This window comes from Phoenix dactylifera, unplaced genomic scaffold (genome assembly GCF_009389715.1).
Source record: "Phoenix dactylifera cultivar Barhee BC4 unplaced genomic scaffold, palm_55x_up_171113_PBpolish2nd_filt_p 002716F, whole genome shotgun sequence".
Classification (NCBI taxonomy): Eukaryota; Viridiplantae; Streptophyta; class Magnoliopsida; order Arecales; family Arecaceae; genus Phoenix; species Phoenix dactylifera.
Window position 1 is genome coordinate 497 of NW_024069855.1, and position 6,040 is coordinate 6,536.

At 38.9% G+C, this 6,040-nt stretch overlaps 1 non-coding gene across 1 annotated transcript; it reads left to right on the plus strand.

Moving 5' to 3' along the window:
- The first annotated feature begins 466 nt into the window (after positions 1-466).
- On the plus strand, positions 467-572 carry LOC120109764. The gene has a single exon (XR_005510555.1). It is a non-coding gene; the product is annotated as a small nucleolar RNA R71 (small nucleolar RNA).
- The last annotated feature ends 5,468 nt before the right edge of the window (positions 573-6,040 follow it).

The following is a 6,040-nucleotide window of genomic DNA, read 5'->3' on the forward strand; positions in this document are numbered from 1 at the left end:
CCATCCCGGGTTATATGTATTGGAAAATGGGTCATTACCCGATCTAGGCTGTGTTTGAGCAGCATTGATGTGTTCTTGCACGAGTTCGGGGAATTGGGGCGCTGAAGGGCACTCATGAATAGGGTGGGATGGGCTAGAACAAATAGTACACACTTGTGCTTGGGAAGAGTTCATGTAATGCCCACCTATCATCAGTTGGTCAATCTTATGAGACAATGCATCTACCTTGCTAGACAGGTCCATAGAATGACTTATTTCACAAATGGTCCCTTTTCTTTGAGAACTCGGGGGTGATTGACGAGAACATGAAGCATGGTGGAGGGAGTTTTCATTTAGATTTTCAAATAATTTCCATGCTTCATGCTCATTTTGAAGCATGAATGTCCCCCCACATGCGGCATCAATCATCTGACGGTTTCGTTCAGTCAATCCGTCATAGAAGCATTGCACTAGCTGCCACTTAGGTATTTGATGATGTGGGCATTTACGGATTAGGTCCCTAAATCTCTCCCAAGTTTCATGAAATTCTTCTCCCTCAGTTTGGGAGAAGCTTGTAATGGCACGTCTAAACTGGTTCGTTCTTCCTATGGGAAAGTATTTTTTAAGAAATTCTTGTTGCATTTGATCCCAAGAACGAATTGAGTTAGCTTCTAAAGAATTCAGCCATTGTTTGGCTCTATCTTTAAGGGAGAAGGGGAATAACCTAAGTTTCAGGGCATCATCAGTGAAGTTCTGAATCTTGACAGTGGTGCAAATCTCAAGAAATTCATCTAAATGTTTGTATGGGTCTTCGTTGGTGAGCCCATAAAAAGATGGGAGCATTTGGATCACACTAGACTTTATTTCATATTGTACAGCTGCTACCTCAGGTAAGCGAATGCAAGATGGGGAAGTATAAATAGTGGGAGTAAAGTACTCCCTCAGGAGTTTGGGTTGTTCTTCAGCCATCTTAAGAGGTGGGGATGATCCTAATGTTTTGATATTAGCTCGAATGTTCCTAAGGGTTCGTTCTATTTCAGGGTCAAAAGGTAATAGATTTTGTACTCTAGAACGACTACCGTGCATACACTAGTACTCGATCAATCAAGCATGCAATAAAAGAGAAAAGCATATCAATCCTAGTCTTTGACCTAAAATCACTAGACAGCTCCTAACTGGTTTGAAGAGGGCACCTAAGCCTCCAATCCGGTCTAATGAACCGAGTTGACCAGGTAAGCTCCCAGGTAAGTGGAGGGGTCACGATGCGTTCGCAAAGGTCCCACTTAAAACCCACTTGCCTCGAACAGATAAACTGTCTCCCTTATAGGGACAAAGCTTGCCTAGACATCAACTAAGCCACAGAGCGAAATTGGTGCAACCTTCGGTGATCTTCGTCCTATTGAGCTCGAATGTCCCTAGGGGCCAACGTCTAATTGATTTTAATTAAAGATGACACTATGTGATATTGAGTTCACCTAAGTTGGGCAAGAGTCCGGTGATGAAATCCGGCTCTTATCTTGTTGGGGTGATTGCCCTTACTATGTGCAAATTGATTTGTGTATGTGTATCAAGCATGCATTCACAATTTTGCTATAATTAAAATCAAACAATCACCACAAAATTTCAAACCAATAATTAATTTAAATAAGAAAAGTTTAGAGGTTACCAAAGGGAATTTCCCCAGCAATTTAATTTTTTTTTTTTTGCAAACCTCTACAGCATTTCTCTTCCGGCAGTTCTCCTTTTGATCATCCCAGATTTTTTTTCTCGATTCCTGATCAAATAATATATAAAAAAAAAATAAAAAAAATAAAAATTAGTAAGGGAGAAAAAGAAGATAAGAAAAGTAACAATAATAGAAAATTTTTTAAAGAAATTTTTTTTAATTTTTAAATAATTTTTTTTAATAAGAAAAATAACTATGCTAGCAGTCCCCGGCAACGGCGCCAAAAATTGATCGGTTCTTTCAATTTTAAAATTAAACCACGCAATAGCACGTATCCTGTAGGATAGTGATTACGGGTGTCGGTCCACAGGGATTGGAGACAAGTTATTTTTCCTAATTAAATAATTACTTCAAAGGGGATAAGCTAGAGTAAATGATAAAAACTAAGAATTAATATGGGTGTAGTAGTATGAATTGTCTATGGAGAGAGGTGTTTAGGGCTAGATTCCACCGATAGATTTATATCCGTGACGCTTTCAATGATTGAGTTGTATGTAAGACTTGATTGCTTCCGACTACAAGCCAAAGCAATCACAAAAGAAAATCATAACTAATTCCCAGCATGAATCATCTAAGTCTAGCACAAACCATCTACTCTAACGATAAGCATGACCTGTCTAACCTAGCATGATGCATCTGATCATTAAGTCATTAAACATGAAATCGATGTCACATGAATATCTCCTCCAAACCACAGGTGTTGGATTCGATGAAATAGATCAATCTATGTAAAATATTTTATGCAAGATAGATGATTCACATAAATTGGATAAATCGTAAGATCAATTGATAAATTCTTCATCATGCAACCATCTTACAATACAAACTCAAATCAATAAAAATGAAACGAATACTCCTCTATAGCTTCATCAAACCCCTAAACCGAGGCTCAGCTGCTCATGGTGCTTGTCATCTCCATTGGTTGGCTGAAGAACTCCTTTGCCATCCGCCTCAAACCCTCTCTATTTTTTATTCTTTTTTTTTTTGTTTTCTTTTTCTCTTCAAAACAGAGCAAGCTCTGTTTTTTTCTTGGAACCGTGCCCCCCTCTCCTCTGCCGTCCTCCCATTTATATAGCTTGCCAAAGCCTTGAAGCCGGCGAAGGATCAAAACGGTCGCGGGATCAATGGGCGCTTGATTTTCTTCTTCTCGGAAAACAGGATCATGGCTTGATCGTTGGGAGGAATGCACGGATGGTGGGATGGATCGCTTGCGGAAGGAAGGAGGCGCTTCACGAGCAGCTAGGATGGAGTGCTAATCCGGAAGCTTTGGAAGAGGAGACGTGGATCCGGGCGCTGGGAGGAGTCGATCACGGGAGGACGCCATTCACGGATGCGGTGCCGGCTTGGAGGCGGAACGTGGGGTCGCGGTCTGTCCGGACGCGGAGGCTGCAGTAACGGGATCGATCGTGGAAGGAAGGAGGCACGCGTGGAGGCGGAGGAGCTGCAGATCCGGAAGGGGGAAGAATGAATGCACGGAACGGCTGAGGGCTTCACGGCTTGATCGGGTGCTGGGAGATCGCTGGAAAGTTGAAGCTCGGACGCAGCGTCGGAGGCTGATCCGGCTGGAAGCTGGGAGGAATCGTGGAGGAGGCGTGATCACGGGATTACAGATTGGAGCAGGGATGCTGCGGGATGGGCTTGGGGTCTCTCTGTGAGGCGGGATCAACGGGAGGAAGGTGGACGGCCCTGATGCAAGGAGGGAGGAAGAAGATGAACAGTGGGATTAGTTTTATTATTTTTTTTTTGTAACACTGTTCATATGAACAGTGTTTTCACGGGACACTGTTCATATGAACAGTGAATCATGGATATTCAATTATTATTATTATTATTATTTTTGTTTTAAAATTATAAATTTTATATGAAGGCAGGTAAGGAATTGGTTGGGAATTGACTTTGGGTTTGAGGTGAGTCATGATCGTTGATTTGCGTGAACTTACTCTCGAGCCCAATGTTGTTTAAGTTTAATTCAACTTCAGACCGGACTCAACAAGGCTAAAAGCAGGACTGTGACTTAATAACAAGGGTTAATCAAATATTTTTTCATATAATTATAACTTTCAATCTAACCAGGATCAAAGCCCATTGAATTATACCCTTAGCTTGATTGCAATTCCATCAGGTTAATAATTCGGGTCAACACAATCTCCTCCTTATATGTTTTTATGAAAGATCTCAACCAGAAGAGAGACAAATTCAGAGTCTGTCTAAGAAAAGTATTATTTACCTCTTACCCTAATTTAAATTTATTTCATTGTTTATTCAATTTCATGGTAAAACAAGTAGTTATCCGTTTAAGAACATTGATAAGTGCTGGAAAAAGAATATTAAATTATAGATTAATCAGCACTTATCAGCAAGACACTTCTACACAAGGAAATCATGCAATTTTAGGTACCCAAGTTTTCTTGGGTCCTTCATTGTTAGTAATGTTGGTTCCTTTTGGAACCCAAACCCTTTTAATTTTTCCTTTAGCTTTTCCTTTTCTATGATCACACACATTAGCTTTATGTCCTATTGTTCCACAGCAAAAACAGATTATTTTCTTAGTTTTGCTTTTCCCTGCTTTTACAAAGAAATTACTAAGGAGCTTTTGCTTATTTTTAGGTTTATACCCTAAACCAGCTCTATTGAACACAGCTCGTTGACTATTAAGAATCATTTCCAATTTTTCAGAACTATATGTAAACTTTTCTACAAAAGGTTTGTACTTTTCAAGTTCTAGTGCCAACTTTTGTTTTTCTGTTTTTAGTGCATTTAAGTCTTTTGTGAAATTATCTCTAATAGTTTGTTTATCCTTTTTAAGTTCAGAAATTTCCTTGGTTAGTTTTTCATTATCTTTAATTAAGATATTAGTTTTTTGAATTAACATTTGCTTGCTTGTTTTAAGTTCTAAATTTTCTTTAATGATAAAATCCTTATCCTTAACTAATTTATCATATTTATGGAGGTGAGATTGATTGGTTAGTTTTAACTCTTTATTCTTAAGACTTATTGTCTTATATTCATCCATTAATTCATTAAACGCATCATACAATTCATCAAAGGTAAAATCTAAATGCGTTTCAGATGTTACCTCATTTTCGTTTGCCATAAAACATAGATTGGCCTTTTCTTCTTGTTCCTCATCCGATGATGATGATGATGAATCGGAATCCGATAGGGTGGAGACGAGGACTTTCTTTTTCTTGTACTTGCTGGTCTTCTTGAGCAAAGGACAGTCCGCTCTGAAGTGTCCCGACTTCTTACATTCGTAGCATCCGATTTCCTCATTTTTCCTTTCCTTACCTTTATCCTTGTAATAGGAACTTGAGGGACCTCTCCTTTGATGAAAGGACTTCTTTCGGTTGATGGATTTTCTGAACTTACGAACGAGAAGAGCTTCATCATCATCTCCCTCATGATCTTCTTCTTCACTGCTGCTACTGCAAGATAAATCCTTGTTAGAAAAAGTAGATTTGAGAGCTATTACCTTTTTCTTATGAGAGGATTCTTCTTTGCTGTGTTGTTTCATTGTGAGCTCGTGCGTCATTAGGGATCCAAGAAGCTTCTCAAGTGGAAGCTTGTTCAAGTCCTTGGCTTCTTGGATTGCGGTAACCTTGGCCTCCCATGACCTTGGCAAACAACGAAAAATTTTCCTGACAAGGTCACTGTTAGTATAATTTTTGCCAAGGCTTTTTAGGCCATTGACAATGTCAGTAAATCTAGTAAACATGCAAGTGATAGTTTCATTGGAATCTATCTTAAATAATTCATACTTATGAACTAATATATTTATTTTGAATTCTTTTACTTGATTTATGCCCTCGTGGGTCACTTCAATTCTATCCCATATCTCTTTTGCAGAATTGCAAGTAGAGACTCTATTAAATTCATTTCGGTCTAAAGCACAATAAAGCACATTCATTGCTTTGGCATTTAGTTGTGCCTTCCTTATATCATTGTCATCCCAATCCTTTTCAAGTTTGGGTATAGTAACACCCTCTACAAAAATTGATGGGATGTATGGTCCATTAAGTATGGTGGTCCATATCTCATAGTCTTGTGCTTGGATAAATATTCTCATCCTAGCTTTCCAATATGAGTAGTCGGTTCCATTGAAGAATGGAGGTCTATGGGTGGACTGGCCCTCAATATGAGAAGATCCAAATGGGGTTGTCATTTTGATCTTTTACTCTTTTGGTAGAAGAGTTCCAGCTCTGATACCACTTGTTGCCCAGATAGACAACCCAAGAGGGGGGGGATGAATTGGGTTTTAAAATAATTATTGCAATTAAAAGACTTTGTGAGTAACTAATTAAAACTTTTGCGAGTGGATTAATTAGTTGCTATATG